The sequence below is a fragment of the Petromyzon marinus genome, chromosome 16 (assembly GCF_048934315.1).
Source record: "Petromyzon marinus isolate PM22_M1 ecotype Great Lakes invasive population chromosome 16, UKy_Petmar_22M1.pri1.0, whole genome shotgun sequence".
NCBI lineage: Eukaryota > Metazoa > Chordata > Hyperoartia > Petromyzontiformes > Petromyzontidae > Petromyzon > Petromyzon marinus.
In genome coordinates this window covers 13,316,917-13,336,735 of record NC_133682.1, presented here as the reverse complement: position 1 = coordinate 13,336,735, position 19,819 = coordinate 13,316,917, and the positions used below count along the sequence as shown (strand labels likewise).

Sequence of the window (19,819 nt, the reverse complement as noted above, 5' to 3'; positions counted from 1 at the left end):
CGAAAAGGACGTGTCATTTTGGTTGAGAAAGAAGCAGGGTGGGAAGGGAGGAATTACATCAGGGAGGTCGGCAGGAGCAAGGCCATGAAGGATTTCATTTCACGAAGAATGCGCCAACTATTTACGTGCCGCATTTGGGATCTGACAGACAATCAAGAGGAAAGACAGATGTCATTTATCTGGTATTCCGTGCATATTTGTTTGGGAAATAAGCAACTCTCATACAACATTCCTTATAATTGGAAATGTGTACAGTGCCTTGTAAATCTGCAAAAATAATAACGCCTCACATGTAATCATATGAAAGCATTGCATTTTCATAGTCGATTAGATTGTATTTAATAATGCCATAAATCAGGTTGCATTTATGCACTGTGTTGCACCAGGGCATTAATTTCTCAATGAGCAATTCTTCAGATGCTACACAAATGTCTAATAACTCCGAATCAGAACATCCATAAGCACTTTTCATAGTGCACATGCATAACAATTACATTTTGAAACTGGTCAGCTATACAAAACCAAATTTATCGCTGCAGCAATTCAAAACAAAGTTATTTATTTCTCACTTGAGCATTGAGGTGGAGTTCAACTCTCCTTTACAGCCTTGAGCCAGAATATTTCACGTTTCTATGACGGGGGCAAGTCTATCTATAGGACAGCCACCGTTTACATCCCACAACATTGGTAACCATTTTATTAATCCCGGAGGGATGATGGGCTGTGTCAATTCCCAACTGTGCTGGTCAGGAGAAGCAAACCATGGATCATCTCGTGAGATGCACTGCAGCACCACAATGCCCTACTCAAGACTTGGCAGTGCTAACACCAGAAGCGGTGGCCTGTGCAGATTATTGGGAAAATACCATAGAGCAGTGGTTCTTAACCTGGGTTCGATCGAACCCCAGGGGTTCGGTGAGTCGATCTCAGGGGTTCGGCAGAGCCCCCGCCACGGAGGTCCGGACACACTTGAATTATTGTGTAAATTTGTGATGACACACACGGCCCGCTTGGCCATCACTGGCTGCAGATGATCATGCTACACTGCTTGGCCAATCAGCGCTGCGGGGAATTTAGTGCGTACTCAGTAGTCAACGTGTGACTGTTGTTGTCGTACGTCGTGTGATTTCTTTAATATTTTATCCATACTATGTCGGGCAAAAGAAGAAAGTGGTCGGACGAATATGTACAACATGGATTCTCATGTATCACGGAACGTGATGGGAGTGAGCGTCCTATCTGCATGATTTGCAACGCCAAGTTGAGCAACTCTAGTCTTGCACCGGCAAAACTAAAGGAACACTTCTTGAAGCTGCATGGAGACGGGGAATACAAGAACACAACACTTGCTGAATTCAGGGTGAAGAGAGCCAGATTCGATGAAAGGGCCACTCTGCCTGCTCTTGGATTTGTACCTGTTAACAAACCGATCCTGACAGCATCGTACGAAGTTGCTTACCTGGTCGCAAAGCAGGGCAAGCCACACACCATTGGTGAAACACTTGTGAAACCAGCTGCATTAAAGATGGCGAATCTGATACTCGGAACAGCGGCCGAAGGTAAATTATCCCAAATTCCCCTTTCAAATGACACCGTCAGTGACAGAATAGAAGGCATGAGTAAAGACATCTTGGCTCAAGTAGTCGCGGATCTGATTTCAAGCCCGGCAAAATTCAGCCTTCAACTCGACGAAACCACAGACGTTTCTGATCTAAGCCAGCTTGCTGTTTTTGTACGCTATGTGAAAGACGACATGATAAAAGAAGAGTTTTTATTTTGTAAGCCTCTTACAACAACAACGAAGGCAGCCGATGTGAAGAAGCTTGTGGATGACTTCTTCAGAGACAACAATCTTTTATGGGATATAGTTTCTGCAGTTTGTACGGACGGAGCTCCAGTCATGCTGGGAAGAAAGTCTGGTTTTGGTGCGCTAGTAAAGGCCGATGCACCACACATCATTGTGACGCATTGTATTCTGCACAGGCATGCGTTGGCAACAAAAACCTTACCTCCAAAAATGGCAGAAGTATTAAAAACTGTGGTGGAATGTGTGAACTATGTGCGAAAAAGTGCTCTGAGGCACCGCATCTTCAGTGAGCTGTGTAAAGAAATGGGCTCTGAATTTGAGGTACTTCTGCTCCATTCTAATATTTGGTGGTTATCTCGGGGACAGGTGCTGAATCGTGTTTTTGCCATGCGTGTGGAATTAGCCCTGTTTTTGCAAGAGCACCAACACTGCCATGCAGATTGCTTCAAAAATCCTGAGTTCATTCTCATTTTAGCGTACATGGCTGATATATTCGCAGCTCTCAATCATCTCAATCAGCAGATGCAGGGTGGTGGAGTCAATATCATGGAAGCGGAAGAACACCTGAAGGCTTTTCAAAAAAAGCTACCGTTATGGAAACGACGAACAGAGAACAATAACTTCGCAAACTTCCCGCTTCTGGACGACTGTGCAAGTAAGATCGCAGATGTGTCTGGAATCGGAGATATTTCTGTATCCACGGAACTGAAGCAAACAATTGCCACGCACTTAGATGAGCTTGCAAAGTCTCTCGACGGATATTTCCCTACAAGAGAGTCATATCCAGCATGGGTGAGACAGCCGTTCACGTTTGCTGTTGAAACAGCAGATGTCAATGATGAATTCCTCGACGAAATCATTGAAATTCAGCAGAGCCAGGTTCAACAGCAACTCTTCAGAACAACAACGCTCTCAACGTTTTGGTGTCGACAAATGAACAAGTATCCAGTTATTGCTAAGAAAGCCCTGGATTTTTTTTTATACCATTTGTTACAACATATCTTTGTGAGCAATCCTTTTCGAGGATGCTGGACATAAAAACGAAGAAAAGGAACAGACTTTGCTGTGAAAATGACATGAGAGTGGCACTTGCCAAGGTGAAGCCACGCATATCTGAACTGATCTCTCAAAGGCAACAGCAGAAGTCACATTGATTTCCAGGTATGTAATTTGTTGTGAGTTTATGCATTGTGTTGGTTTTATTCTTTGAACAAGGTAATGTTCATGCACGGCTCATTTTGTGTACCAGTAAAAAACATATCTATGTCTTGAATTTGAAAAAAATCACATTTTATTTTTCACTAAAGAGGGGTTCGGTGAATGCGCATATGAAACTGGTGGGGTTCGGTACCTCCAACAAGGTTAAGAACCACTGCCATAGAGGTTGGACAGGAGACACGACGAAGAATAATTCCCCACTAGGATTTGAAATGACAACCTTATTTCGAGCTGCTCACTCAACAATTGCTGATGTAATACAGTGTCACGCCACTACATCTGCAAAAAAAATAACCGATTCTTCATTCCAATGTGACTGACGTTGCGCAAAGTCATTTTTGCTGCCATGCATAATTAGAAGCCTTGGCGATATATTTTAACTTCAAATATGGCATATTTTAACATTTACGAACCCACATCAATGCACACCAGTCATATAAAACACGCACATACGACAGGTGAGTCTGCAGAACACTTGGCTCAGCTTCTTGCCTCTTGCTGCTCTGTGTAGTGTCATTGATGATGGGACTATAGTATAGCGATAGTACTGTGTGAGTGGTACTGTATGTGCGGAGCGTCTCCCTGACACCAGAGTGAGCATACCAGGAAAGAGGCTGAGTAAACCCGAGGGGGCACGTGACCGGATGAGGTGGTAACGAGGACCAGGGAGGAGGTGGGAGGAACATGTGATGTGGGTCCTGAACCGTCGAGAAGGATCTGGAAAAGGGGCATGGCCAAGGGCGGGGCCTGACCATGCCACAGCGGATAAAAGCCGAGCTCCAGGTGGGGATCGGGGTTGTTCATCTCTGGAAATAAACCTCCGTCCTCATGGTCTTTGGTCTCCGGTCTTCGCGTACGTGGTCCAGGCAGCGTGTTGGCTGTCCTGGTCCCATTTAGTAGTTATCTCATCCAGTGTGTAAATAGCCATCTCCCGCCCAAGTGTATATAGTTAGTATAGGAGCGGTGGTTCGCCACCCTGTTATTAAGAGTGACTGTGATGTTAGTAGAATAAAACATGTTGCCTCCAAGTTCAAGTATGCGCCTCAAATTAAACCCATTACATCTGTAATACGAAAAAATATCTGTCACTTGGCTCTATGTAAAAAAGATAACACGTGTCTTCTTGAGTTTTTCTGGCGTAAAGAACACATGTGTAGTGAATCCAACTGAGTCGAAGACGTTGTCTTGGGAGCAACACTATTTATTTCACCAACTCAACATGACATAACACAACCTACACTTGGGTGTTGAATGCCCATCTAGCCACGCTACGGCAGAACTAGACACGGTTCGCTATCCCGGCCCGGACCACAAGCTGGGTCCTGGACCACGTGGCTAGAGGCTTCTTTTACCCGACGTGGATCTTCTTCGCCAGCCACCCGAAGAACCCTGAGCCCCTCACGGGTCCCCCGTTATATAGGCCTGGGCTGGGGCTGTCTCCGCCCCTCGCCCCGCCCCTCGCCCCGCCCACCTTCTAGATCTCTCGAGCTCTTTCCCGAAGGCTCCCGAGAGCTCTTTTATACCACGTGACCGCCCAGCAGCCCCCGCCCACTGATGGCCCCCCTCCAATATTATCCGTTCACGTGTCGGCAGGTCAACCAGCGTATCATGCCCCAACGCAACCCTGGCTGGCTGACACTCCCTCTCGCTCCCTCACCAGGAGCCCGCACCACACACTCTACGTGGTGCCTCCGCGCTGACCAGCGCTCACCCAAGCCCCGCTAGGGCTGGTACTACGCCCAGTAAGCGGGCTACACATAATGCCAACACATTACCTGCTGTGGCTTCGCATGCCCAGCACCACACAGTTACATTCACAGTCACTACACACGCAAGTGGAGATTGAATACACATCTCCATGGAGTAATTACCACGAACGAAGCTAAATGCCGGGCGACTGGGGGAGCAGTAGATCACTGAAGCATTGTGCAATGTACTGAACAAACCTAAGCTCGATACTCAGCCACGGCTAACATGAGTGGCAAGTAATATCTGATCGAGTCATCGGTCCTGCTTGAGCAACTGGCACTGACCAACGTGGAGGCCGTCATCCAGCAGTGGATCGACACAGGGCCGTGATTATTAAGTTCAGGTAATGGTCAATCTCTATAGCAGAGGAATCTAGCAAACAGACTGACTTTTAGTATAATGTGGTGCTCTGAAAATATATAAAAATTCGATGTTATTTTGATATTTCCAGTTGATTTATAAAATGCATATATTAACATACAAAGTTCCACAAGTTTTATGTATGTGTTTTAATATAAGTATTTGCATATATTGGTACTTAAATGCTCCCAGCATCTAAGAGCCCCAGCCATCCCATCTGATCTCAATCATCCAAATGCCCTGCTGTAGTTTGTATATATATTTAATATCTTACACAAATGCATACATTTATTGAACTGCAGGAAAAAGGCTGATTTTAAAGTTTAAGTTGACATCACGGGAGCCACCTGTTGTATGAGTTTGAACCCTGTTGTGTTAACTCAGCAGAAAGGATGTGTGCACAATAATAATTGTGCTCATTTATGTTTCATTAGACTATTACAGGCTTATGATGAATTCCCACCATTCTTTACAATATACATTTGTACTTCCACTGATACTCCAATTTGTGTGTACAACTACTGCCATCATCATCAGCCATGTTCAATCCACTGCTAGATGGATCGCCACTGGAAAATAGGATCGTAAATATCGATAGCCCCTATATGACCAACTGACATGAGTTCTTCTGTCGTGGTTACCAGACGAGGAAACTGGACCCCACAGGGCCACCAAGAGTAGGGAAAACACCATGATAAGTGTCCACAGGCACAACTGTTATTAGGGACGTAGGGATATAATTAATGGACTGTGTCATGGGTCCCAAAAGAGGTACTGTTGCGGGTCTGAGCAGCAACTTTGTTGTGTAATGGTATATGTGCGTATATTTTATGCACTGCACCATATAGAAACGATGTCACATTAATCTGCTGCGCACAATCTATAAGTTATGTCTTGGTTTGTCAAAACATAAATTAAATTCACATGCTGGAAAATAGTTATTTAATCCCTACTTTTTTTGGTGAAAGAGTGTCAATCTTTCCTTTACCAAGAGTGGAGCGATTCACTCAGGATTCGTGTTTAGGCTATTCGTTTCAAGAAATGAATATTACTTTTTGTCCTGAGACTGGATTTGGTTGTCTCTAAGGTAAAGGGTATCTGTCACAAGAATATGGAATTTCCATCCCTACCTCAGGATCAACAATAGTTTAGGTTATAAGGGGTGTAATGACGTATTGATTCGTGGAATAAAATGTATTCTCATTCTCATGATATATGCATCAAATTGCATTGGTGAGAAATTATTCGATTGTTTTGGTAAAAGTTCAGCTCTGCAATTCCTTGCTTACACTACTGCCGGTGGAAAGGTCTAGAGAGCCCCTCTAGACGGCCAGATATCTTGGAAGAGGTGGGTATACCTGTACTGTACCCACCAATCGACAAACTGTGGGACACCCATTTATCCCGCAGAGTGGACAGAAGCGGATTTATTTGTACGCTTCAAATTGGTTCACATGACTCCTGCAGCCACTAGAGGTGGTACAATGCACCGTTGTTAATCAAAGGTATAGATTAACACCGAATTGTGACCCTGAATTGAGACGATTTATTAGTTCGCGAAGGGGGATAAATCGTCTGCAGGCTTGCTTGCAAGACATCACCAAACTCCTGAGAGAGAATGGCTACACATTAACTCAGCTGTTTGTATTAATACACACGTGGGACCACGTTCAAATGCTAGAATATCCACATACAGTACACAACTTGGAGTTTTGCACAGTTAGTCGATATTTTTGAAATACTTACTTTTGATCATTATCCTAAGTTTAAAACGCAATAATGAATAAGATATGGTAAATCTGGCACTGTATTTGCAGTAATGTTGTATTCTCTGTTTTACATTTGACTTTGAGTTACAATGCTGGATATATATGGCATTTGCTTTTTTTTTACATCATCAGAAAACGCAACACTTTTAAAGCAGTGAGCATGTTTACACATTGCATCAGATCTATGTTCTCGGATTTAAGCTAAATCAACCTAAATGAGATCCAGACACTGGTGTGCTTTGGTAGAAATGAAACCTAGGCCAAGGAATGATAGAGTTACACACAAACTACTGGACCTACCACTTGTAAAATAAATTCAAAACGAATTCCCTCTATGCCCAAATGATCACTGGACAGTACTCATTTCTGTAGAAGACTGAAAAAAGATAATCCATTCCACATTTTTATGGTGGAGACCACTCTATCTATATGACTACCAATCTTAACGGCATTTAATATTTACTCTTGAGGGATGATGGTCTGGGTCACTCCCTAACTGGGATATTATATAATATACCGTATGTATAAACAAGCCCATACCCACATACATACAACCATACTTATCGTAGGCTAAGTTTACCTTGGGAACACCAACCATTGGTTCAAATATTACACACCATTCATGTCCACGGTGCACCAGGAATCAAACGTACACAGCAAGAAACACATTACACCGGGGATGAAAACACCCAAGCCTTGAAAATCACAAACGCGGTCTCTTTATCTCATGCCTATTATCCAATTTACAAGAATTGGAGGAGATGGCTTGACATGGAAAGATGATTGCCCAACAGCTAGCTCACCATCGCTGCACTATGTTATTCACCTACTATGTTTGCCATGAAAAATTGTGATACTGCATCGGGTTTGTTGCTCAGGTACATATAAACTGAGTGTCACAGTAATATGCCATGTCTTCTATTCTTGAATGTAAACCAAGAGATTTACTTTGCTGGGGACAATAACTCAAGGTTTTTTTTTTCAGTGATGCTAAGTGGACCAGAGCAATGATAAGTGGATTAAATGGCTATCAGTATACAATTTCACGTTGATATAGAGACATTCTTTTTTTTACTGGCTGAGATGGCCATTTCTGACATCAGCAAAGGCTTATTCTCACTGGGGCTTTTGGCTTTCACCTTTACCAATTCACGTTTGTCAATCAGGTACAGTGTGTGCCAAATCCTTCCCATTCGCTACAAACATTGCAATACAATGTTATAAACATCATACAAATGCATGTTACCTCTAACTGTATCATGGACAATTGTAAAATACATTCTGAGCGTGAGATTATGAGCATACTCAGTCAATAATCACATTTTCGTCCTGCTCAAACGAGCAACTGCATGGCTCTCATGTCCATTGGTGGTGCTGAGCCAGTGGGATGCATTCCATATGCCTATGACGGGGCCAGCCCCTCTGTAGGAATAACACTAATGGCTGTGCACAAAATGGTACTATGCAGATATGTCAGTGACCCTGAAGGAATGATAGTCTAACAAACATACTCTACACAAATATACAGAACAACAAAAATTGCAATATATGGTTATAATAATATTGTCATACGTGTAAACATATTCACTGGGAACAATATAATTTGAAGTACTAGATACGTGGTTCTAGAGTGTTTCTGATTATATTGCTGCCGATTCAAATTATAGTTATTTTGTCAACTAATTTTGTAAATGGATAGGGCCTAAGATGCCTAAGGTTCCACAGTGATTGGCGAACACACATGTAGAAAAGACCACACTGCTGGTTCCAAGTACTTATACACAGCCTAATTTACATCATGTGAATTAAGCTACAAGGGACTGTCATTCTCTATTTCCAAAAGATATAGATACTGATGGCTGTTGAAGTGTCCGAAAAGATTTATGAAATAAATGGAAGTGTTTTACCAATACCCCATATGTCCTGACCCTACGAGACATGGGTTTAGAATGGTCAGGCATCCTAAAAGTCATTTAATTAGGGCTGTGACTGATGAAAGCAATCAATCCGGTGGCTTGTTAGTAACTGTTGTTCTTTGGAGCTTAAAATCAGGCGAACAAACACTTTTTTAAGTCCACATCCGAAATAGCAAAAGCCCGCACAGTTATATATATAAATTATCATATACCAAATGAATTGTATTTCAACTAAGCAACGTTGCACTTTAAGTGACACAGCGCTCAGTTCATGACGATCAGCTTCACCTCAAAAACAAATAGAGTGTTAAATGCATCTTCACGGTCGTAGAGAATGGTTACATTTTACAATTATATTACTCTTACAATAACCGCAGTGATCATGCATATTTAATCACTGTGTGTTTATGAAGAAACACACTTCCAGGCCAGTGAGTGCACTATTGTTTAGTCTAACACACACACACAACTCATTGTGGATTTCTAATTGCTCCATGTACATGGTTGTAGAAGCTCTTAACTTCATTCTAATTACGACCACATGCGATGAACAAGCACAGATACGAGGGGGGGAAAGTAACATTTTACATAGCAGAACGAATGCAATTCATGGATGAAAGGGAGACGTGTGGCTCCAACGTGAACCAACACTGCGGTGTCCATTTAATCGCACGAAAATGACTCGTTCCCTCTTGCAACTTCGTTTCCTCCCTCAAGGGAATGCAATGCACCTCTTACGTGGTGTTGTTGTTGTCTGATGTCCGACTAATGTGTTATTCCGCGCTCGAGTTTAATGAATGGTTGCCACTGGAGCAGTTTGTCACATAGCATGTGTGTACGCATAATGAAGTGCTATTGAGCAAACGTTATATATGCATCAGTCCGACAATTAATAATATATGAAAGGAAAGGAACACCAAATGTAACAACAATTAAATACCGTGCGTCCAAATGCAGGCGATGAATACGTTAAGAAATTATTGTTTCGCTCAAATGTAAGCACGGTACATGACCCATCTCGTTGTTAGACAACCATGCACCTACTGCAATATGGTGCGATGGCGTTACATTACATCTCGTGTCAATGTCCCTGCATGCGACACCACTATGCAACATGTCCTTTGTGTCGTTTTTAGTCACCCACTTGCCACCCCTTATTGATCTTTTTATTCCCCCCCTCCAATTCACACTTCCGTTCAGCAGCAGAAGATCAACAACAACAAACCGTATAGCTCCGCTCTAAATTAACAACGCCAGCGTAAGGATACGGCAACACAAAAACAGAGAGGCACAAGCAACGGGGCTGTGTCTCGGAACGGCACACTCGTCCCTGTAAACGCGCGCGCAAAACGACATTTCACAATGTAGGGCACACATACAACAAATATACACACACAAACCACACGTGCCGCTCGCATGAGACTTAGAGAAAGGAAGAGAAAAAACACACACAAACCGGGCGGGCACATAATGAACCCACGGTTTTGGTACTTTGCTCGAGCCGCGTATTTAAAGAAAAAGAGGCAAGATTTTTTGTTGGATTCTCACCTACAGCCATCCATCCAGAATGCCACGGAAGCACTGTCATTCACTCCCAGTGCGCACCATGGTCGGAATGTTGTCAGTATATTACATAAATAAATAATCAATCCCGAGCTAGATAAATAAATAAACAAATAAATGAACAAAGCTCAACCTGCTATACACTAACAATACATCTGCCTCCCATCCCCCTAAAATATATATTTATATCCGTTGACACCAAGCGGGGTTTTTTTTAGGAGTAAATGCACCGGCTGACGACGCCGCCGCTAGTTTTTTTTTCTGAATGTTTTTTGCTCCTACCCCCGTCCCCTTATTTTTTTTCCTGGGTAGCTTCGGGGCTTTTTTTTACACCAACATGGAGATCAGCGCTGGTTGGAGTCTCCCGTGAATTCTCACGCCCGTCGCCACGGTTACATACCCCCTCCCTCCCATCCCTCCAGCTAACGCCATGGCAACGGCAGCTCATTCTGCCCACTCTCTCTCTCTCCTCCTTTTTCCTCCCTCCGCCCCATTCCTCCAGCTCGGTACCTCCCAACCGCCCCCCTTCACACCCTCTTTCATCCTGTTATACGTTACCATGGACACCGTTGCTAAGGAACCAATGCCCCGCCTCCTACCTTCCTTGCTATTTTTTCCCCTCCCGTCCAGCCCTTTCCCTATTATGTTTTTTTTGTAAGCCCTCCGTGTGTGTGTGTGTGCTTGGCAGTGATGGTTGTGCTAGCGGGAATTCTGATGGCTCACGCTGGCACGAATGAGAGTGGTGCATGCGTCTCAGCGGGCGCGCGCGAGTGTGAACGTGCGCGTCCTCATGGCCCTGTGTGGCACGTTGTGATCCTCAAAGAGCTGTTTGTGGCAGCAGTAAACTGGTTTGAACTGGAACCAAACGGGGCGTCGTGAATGAATGGAATCGGAGAGAAAGCTATCAATCACCCACCTTATTAGTTAGCCTTTTGTCCATATTCACATTGACATTTGTTTTCACTTATTACCGTTCAATGTCCCTCGAATCTAATTCAATGATTTGCATAGAAATCTAATTAATCACAATTTTGATTGAGCAGCCCTGTGTCTTGTAAAGCCACACGAGGACAAACGCGAAATGTATATGTACATTTGAAAAAGAAAACACCATTTGCAGCGTTAATACGGTGCAGTTTTGTCATCCGATTCCAATAGCGTCGTTGTCCCCTGTTAACCTCAGCCCCAGTCAAGAAATGCATTCCGATGCACGTGAGTACGTTTGTGCTGACGTCAAACAGAGCAGGAGCAGCCAGATCCCCAAAGCAGCAATTTAGATGCAGAATTTCCACAGAGTTGGACCGTGGATGCTAAGTTCACCCGACCTCGGAACTTGCGCATTTAAGTGAACAGATTGTGTATTGTTATATAATATATAAATTTACAAAGGCAGACGTGTCCATTTAAGCCCGATAAGCTGTAGGGGCAAGTACCAGCGAGGACAGCCTCATGCTCGGCCACCGTTATCTTTCGAATGCCGATTCTGCCTCGTGGAGACACACGCCAAGGCCGTATTCCGTCTGATGTTGTGCACCACGCGCCCAGGGATTGAAAACGAGATGGTAGATGCACCACGTAACCGCACGTGCGCATGTCGTCTAAACTCCCAACAATTTACGCCCCACTCACCGATTGGACCACAAGGTCTTGCTTTTGCGAAAATGAACAGCCACATTCTTAACATTATGAGGCATAACGCATACAATATGCGTTTGTTTCAAGTAAATGTATTATTTTTCTACCATTTAAATGTATCCCATAAAACATACACCATGCCCATTTGACCTTGCACTTGCAGTCATGGGTGGGCAGTTCGGTATATATGCATTCATTTGCGCTTACATACACATTTATTTTTGCTGAGCCTTTGTTCATATTTAAAGCTTACATTGCATATTCACTCAAGTTTATAGCCTATTTTTTGTGTATGTCAAAGTGGAAGGGCCCTACTCATGTAGCAACTTTTGCGTCATTCCACCACTTTTGGAGGAACGATGATAATTTTTCACATACAATCGGACACATTGCACGAATATTCAATCATCGTGTGGTCGATTGCACATCAAACCAAAGACACTCTGCTGCTGCACATGGCTAAACGTGGTCAAAATATAGCACACAGCCATTGTTGTGGCATTGCGTCAGTCACACTTTGCGGGTGACTGTCACCTCCATTCGAAAAAAGGTGTGAAAAGAAACTCTGCATAAATAGGACTCAAAGTGTCCCCTTGTTTTTACCACTGCACAAATGAGCCTCGCCAGGGCCGTGCCAAGCCAGCCCGGTTGCGATTCAGGAGGCGTCGTGTTTATTTTCCACTGCAGAGGCCACTGACGTGAGAGGCAACGAACGAGCCGAGTCGCCTTATAGATTACGCGGCGTCCCCATGCAGCGCTGATTTCACATGCAACGAATGTGTCATAAGCAACCCCCCCACCACTGGCCCTGCTTGGCCCCAAGCCAGATTCAAATCTCATGTAAAGCGAGTGTATCACAGTTTGGTACGGGACCGCCCATATTGTGTGAACCACGCGCTGGCGCCGCTCTGGTGCACTGATGGGGAAAAAATAATAATCCACGTTCAAATGTGGCAATGGGGTACCAATTATGTAATATTCTGTAACGATGAGACAGTGGTGGAATTCCACATGTCTAAAGCTGAAACAATTCTCTTCGTAGGAGGATAACTGTTGACTTCTCAAAAAGTTATTTTAGTGCAAATTCAATTAGGTTTGAACATGCAACCTTCCAATTCGTCAGGGAAGTGATGTGTAAAATTATATCCGTGGTTATATATCGTAATTCATAAAGTTATTCTCATTTGGTGCCTATAATGTCTAAAATATCAGCAAAGGAGCAATACATGCCGTTTAATGTTGGCACTGCATTGCATCAAACATGTGTAGATAAATATATGCGTATTAATCTATATATTCGTAAGTATGCATATATTAAATGTAAATACTGCTGCATAGGTTTTCGTAATTGTACTGCACCACTCTCAGACACCCGTTTGGGTTGTAGCATATGTTGTTCAGAATCATGTCCGACGCTTCGCTCCACGATGCTTGGAGGTTCTTCAAGAATGCTCAACGTGATGCGAAACGTCAGACATCATGCCTAACGGCTCCGTGGGGTGTGCAACGTGAAGCCTAAACGTAGATATGAAATGTCAACATGCTCGAAAAGAGTATTCACAAAAAGGTATGCGCTGCACCTGATCAGCTGTGAAAGCAAACGAAATGGGGCTGGTGTCTTGCCCTTTAGTGGGCGTTCGCAATACACAGAAGCTTCGACATTTTCGTGGCATCATCCGTATTCCATACTTATGCATGTATGTTGAACCTCTTTCGCACCGTACGTATCCAATCGTGCTAATCGGAGGTGCGGGGGAAGGACGGCAAACTAAACACAAAGTGCAGTTCTAAAGAAATTCGCTTTCAACCTGACGATTTAAAAGTGCATAGCTCCAGTGGCATCATCATATCGGAAGGAAGAGTTTTGAAGACGGCCGCAGAAGCTGCTGTGTGCTGTTGGATTGCGGACATGATGTCTGGCAAACGCATAAATTACATCATACTGCTCCTACAGGGTGAATTATTGAGACAATGTTCCACTGACACGTCTGGTCAACATAAATTAAAATTACTTTCAATTAAAATGCTGCTCAAAATGTGACCGAGTTGTGTGATTTTCTGAAGATTTTTCATTATTCATAAATGTTCACACGTATTACATACATATTTATATTAAAATTGCTATGATAACCATTGCGGTTTCAAATAACATACGGCCATGCATTAAATACTAAAATAAGAATCTAGCACTATTGTGGTTCTATCAACAGAAATGTTAATAAGAACACGTCAGTTTTTTTTTCCGCTTTTAAACTTATTATACGTAACGTTCCATAAACGTTATCATAGTGCTGTTCTTGCGATGTGGATTTGTGCTAGGGGGGAATTTTTTTTCGAATATTGCATTTTCAGATTTTAAGGCTTGATTTTAAGAATTCATAATTTTGCATTCTATTTCGGATTCTTGTATATTCAGATAAACAAATACTTTAATAACTTTAATCGGTCATGCACTCCTTGCATATGGACAGTGTTGATAGAAATTTACATACACACTATATATTTAATGACCACTACTTCATGTTAATACAATTGTGAAGGTTATACCGTAAAATAACTATATAAATGGCTTCGATTTCCAACTCGAGCAGCTTTCGGTGTGGAGTTTGCATGTCCTGCCTCTTTTCTACATGGATTTCCTCTGGGTTCAAAATGCAAAAAACATAAAATCTAACTTGTGTGAGCCCAAAAAAAAATGTCAAGATACTAAAAATTCCTGAAAATTATTATCGGGATTACACGCAGCAGCTGCTGCAGCAGCATCGGCCACCTACTGCGAAAACTTGGCAGGTACCTCTTGTATTGATGTTCGGTGAGGCTTTCGTGAGTAATCAACCGCAATGATGATCATTCAAATGAGAGAAAAATCTGTTAACTAACATCCTTTATTGGCCATCGCGTGCTGAGTGCCAGAGCCCTATTTGTTTTTGTCCACAGATGAATATAAAAGCATAATACATGTACCTATATAGTTGCAGACAATGAGTTTCCAGTTCTCCCTTCCAAAAGAAAGAACATTGACTCTCGGTTGGAGCACACCTATTTAAAATAAAGGGCATTGAACTTAAGTTAATTGACTGGCTTTCAAAATGTGCAAATTACTGATAGCATTTGATGATTGAAAGAGTGATGAAAAGCTGATAGCGTGGCAGTTAAAGCGCTTTGCAATGGAGGCGATGCGTTAGTGACAATAACCGTGGTATATTTGATGCAGTGCATGTGCACATTATCATCAAGCCATAGGTGTGCAATTGAAATATACGACGGATGAATGATATACCACAATTGGTGAACGACGGCTCATGGGGGGAGGGGGAGGGAAGCCGAGGACGCGACAGGCGTGGGTGTCAGCAAAGTTGCCAAACAGATTTCATTTGCAAGACGCTCAAAGGCTAAGGAAGCAGAGGCCAGGCCAAATAGAGCAAGTCACGCGAGCATTTGAGAGTTCGCCTCAAGTTGCAGAAGCACAGCGGGCGCACCACCTGGTGTTATCGCACGTCGGTGCTGACGATCGACGACGTCGACAACGATAGTGATTGCAAAGACGATGCAGAATAACAACAACGCATTTATTTCGGATGCACTTTTTTGCCATCAGCACGCCGCGGTACACGCGAATCTGCGGAGGTATGAAATGCCGTCGTTGAGTAAAGGGCCTCGCCGTCGGGGCACGTTTGCGTGCGCGTGCGCGTAATTGCGTAAGCGTGTGCGTGCTTGCCCATGCGCATTTGCACGCGCGTAATAAGACGTTCGCGAGGGGCCTCTCCGCGGTGCCGAAATGTCCAGCGCAAATGTCCGCAAACTGTGAAGGGCACTCTTTGGATTATGATGTACCCTGCACGAGAAGTGTAACAACATGTCATCAAGCAATTACGCGCGTGACATTATCGGCGTGGGAAAAAACGCAGCCACTTTTGCCGTTTTCCTATCGCCGCTGATTGTGACGCCTGAGCGTGGAACTCCTTATTTCAATGTGACCTCTCCTGCTTATTAAAATTGAAATTTGCAAAGATATGTCAAAATGCTCCAGTTTGATAACTGTGTTTGGCTATATCCTTCTCTTTTAAAAATCTACTCAGTCATTTTATAATTGCCGCTACGCCACCATACCGGATAGTAAGCGTAAAGAGTTTAGCAGCACCAGGGTGACCTTGATTTCCACATTTTTTTGGAGGCCCACAAAAGCACGTATAAATATGCAATCGTTATTTATTTGTAAAACCTTGTTTTTATGTACGGCAATAAACATACAAAAGTGACAAAGGAGTCCGAGTGTAGTGTATGGGTGGTGTGTGCTTGTTGCGCTAATATGGACTCTGAATCAACGATGCAGGAAGGGCAGAGGGAGCGGTTCTCACAGTGTGCATTTAATCCATAATAATACATTTTGGGGGGTTTAGATCGCCTTAATATGATGTGTCGTTAAACCTGCACCACCCGACCCCAGCCAATTCGTAAGGTTCGTCACGTAAATAAATAGATACATTTTATGTTATCACTTATGAGCCAATCAGGTGCGAAGGTGGGGGGGGGTAATTAATTTCATAGAAATTACAATGGATATGGCTCACAAGTTACGACATCACATACAGTGAGGGAAAAAGTAATTTGATCGCCTGCTGATTTTGTACGTTTGCCCACTGACAAATAAATGATCAGTCTATAATTTTAATGGTAGGTTTATTTGAACAGTGAGAGACAGAATAACAACAAAAAAATCCAGAAAAACGCATGTCAAAAATGTTATAAATTGATTTGCATTTTAATGAGGGAAATAAGTATTTGATCCCTCTGTAAAACATGACTTAGTACTTGGTGGCAAAACCCTTGTTGGCAATCACAGAGGTCAGACGTTTCTTGTAGTTGGCCACCAGGTTTGCACACATCTCAGGAGGGATTTTTCCCACTCCTCTTTGTAGATCTTCTCCAAGTCATTAAGATTTCGAGGCTGACGTTTGGCAACTCGAACCTTCAGCTCCCTCCACAGATTTTCTATGGGATTAATGTCTGGAGACTGGCTAGGCCACTCCAGGACCTTAACGTGCTTCTCTCCTTTGTTTGAGCCACTCCTTTGTTGCATTGGCCGTGAGTTTTGGATCATTGTCATGCTGGAATACCCATCCACGATCCATTTCCAATGCCCTGGCTGAGGGAAGGAGGTTCCCACCCAAGATTTGACGGTGCATGGCCCCATCCATCGTCCCTTTGATGCGGTGAAGTTGTCCTGTCCCCTTAGCAGAAAAACACCCCCAAAACATGTTTCCACCTCCATGTTTGATGGTGGGGATGGTGTTCTTGGGGTCATAGGCAGAATTCCTCCTCCAAACACGGCGAGTTGAGTTGATGCCAAAGAGCTCCATTTTGGTCTCATCTGACCACAACACTTTCACCCAGTTGTCCTCTGAATCATTCAGATGTTCATTGGCAAACTTCAGACGGTCATGTATATGTGCTTTCTTGAGCAGGGGGACCTTGTGGGCGCTGCAGGATTTCAGTCCTTCACGGCGTAGTGTGTTCCAGATTGTTTTCTCGGTGACTATGGTCCCAGCTGCCTTGATATCATTGACAAGATCCTCCCGTGTAGTTCTGGGGTGATTCCTCACTGTTCTCATGATCATTGCAACTCCACGAGGTGAGATCTTGCATGGAGCCCCAGGCCGAGGGAGATTGACAGTTCTTTTGTGTTTCTTCCATTGGCGAATAATCGCACCAACTGTTGTCACCTTCTCACCAAGCTGCTTGGCAATGGTCTTGTAGCCCATTCCAGCCTTGTGTAGGTCTACAATCTTGTCCCTGACACCCTTGGAGAGCTCTTTGGTCTAGGCCAGTGGTTCTTAACCTTGTTGGAGGTACCGAACCCCACCAGTTTCATATGCGCATTCACCGAACCCCTCTTTAGTGAAAAATAAAATGTGATTTTTTTCAAATTCAAGACATAGATATGTTTTTTACTGGTACACAAAATGAGCCGTGCATGAACATTACCTTGTTCAAAGAATAAAACCAACACAATGCATAAACTCACAACAAATTACATACCTGGAAATCAGTGTGACTTCTGCTGTTGCCTTTGAGAGATCAGTTCAGATATGCGTGGCTTCACCTTGGCAAGTGCCACTCTCATGTCATTTTCACAGCAAAGTCTGTTCCTTTTCTTCGTTTTTATGTCCAGCATCCTCGAAAAGGATTGCTCACAAAGATATGTTGTAACAAATGGTATAAAAAAATCCAGGGCTTTCTTAGCAATAACTGGATACTTGTTCATTTGTCGACACCAAAACGTTGAGAGCGTTGTTGTTCTGAAGAGTTGCTGTTGAACCTGGCTCTGCTGAATTTCAATGATTTCGTCGAGGAATTCATCATTGACATCTGCTGTTTCAACAGCAAATGTGAACGGCTGTCTCACCCATGCTGGATATGACTCTCTTGTAGGGAAATATCCGTCGAGAGACTTTGCAAGCTCATCTAAGTGCGTGGCAATTGTTTGCTTCAGTTCCGTGGATACAGAAATATCTCCGATTCCAGACACATCTTCGATCTTACTTGCACAGTCGTCCAGAAGCGGGAAGTTTGCGAAGTTATTGTTCTCTGTTCGTCGTTTCCATAACGGTAGCTTTTTTTGAAAAGCCTTCAGGTGTTCTTCCGCTTCCATGATATTGACTCCACCACCCTGCATCTGCTGATTGAGATGATTGAGAGCTGCGAATATATCAGCCATGTACGCTAAAATGAGAATGAACTCAGGATTTTTGAAGCAATCTGCATGGCAGTGTTGGTGCTCTTGCAAAAACAGGGCTAATTCCACACGCATGGCAAAAATACGATTCAGCACCTGTCCCCGGGATAACCACCGAATATTAGAATGGAGCAGAAGTACCTCAAATTCAGAGCCCATTTCTTTACACAGCTCACTGAAGATGCGGTGCCTCAGAGCACTTTTTCGCACATAGTTCACACATTCCACCACAGTTTTTAATACTTCTGTCATTTTTGGAGGTAAGGTTTTTGTTGCCAACGCATGCCTGTGCAGAATACAATGCGTCACAATGATGTGTGGTGCATCGGCCTTTACTAGCGCACCAAAACCAGACTTTCTTCCCAGCATGACTGGAGCTCCGTCCGTACAAACTGCAGAAACCATATCCCATGAAAGATTGTTGTCTCTGAAGAAGTCATCCACAAGCTTCTTCACATCGGCTGCCTTCGTTGTTGTTGTAAGAGGCTTACAAAATAAAAACTCTTCTTTTATCATGTCGTCTTTCACATAGCGTACAAAAACAGCAAGCTGGCTTAGATCAGAAACGTCTGTGGTTTCGTCGAGTTGAAGGCTGAATTTTGCCGGGCTTGAAATCAGATCCGCGACTACTTGAGCCAAGATGTCTTTACTCATGTCTTCTATTCTGTCACTGACGGTGTCATTTGAAAGGGGAATTTGGGATAATTTACCTTCGGCCGCTGTTCCGAGTATCAGATTCGCCATCTTTAATGCAGCTGGTTTCACAAGTGTTTCACCAATGGTGTGTGGCTTGCCCTGCTTTGCGATCAGGTAAGCAACTTCGTACGATGCTGTCAGGATCGGTTTGTTAACAGGTACAAATCCAAGAGCAGGCAGAGTGGCCCTTTCATCGAATCTGGCTCTCTTGACCCTGAATTCAGCAAGTGTTGTGTTCTTGTATTCCCCGTCTCCATGCAGCTTCAAGAAGTGTTCCTTTAGTTTTGCCGGTGCAAGACTAGAGTTGCTCAACTTGGCGTTGCAAATCATGCAGATAGGACGCTCACTCCCATCACGTTCCGTGATACAT

At 43.5% G+C, this 19,819-nt stretch overlaps 1 protein-coding gene across 1 annotated transcript in view; it reads right to left on the bottom strand.

The window, feature by feature from the left end:
* The window catches only part of GLRB (glycine receptor beta), a 216,756-nt gene extending 206,249 nt beyond the window's left edge, over window positions 1–10,507 (bottom strand). The window contains exon 1 of the mRNA XM_032955146.2: window positions 10,368–10,507. The gene's annotated coding sequence lies outside the window, so the exon portion shown is untranslated. The remainder of the gene's footprint in view (window positions 1–10,367) is intronic.
* Between the last annotated feature and the right edge of the window lie 9,312 nt (window positions 10,508–19,819).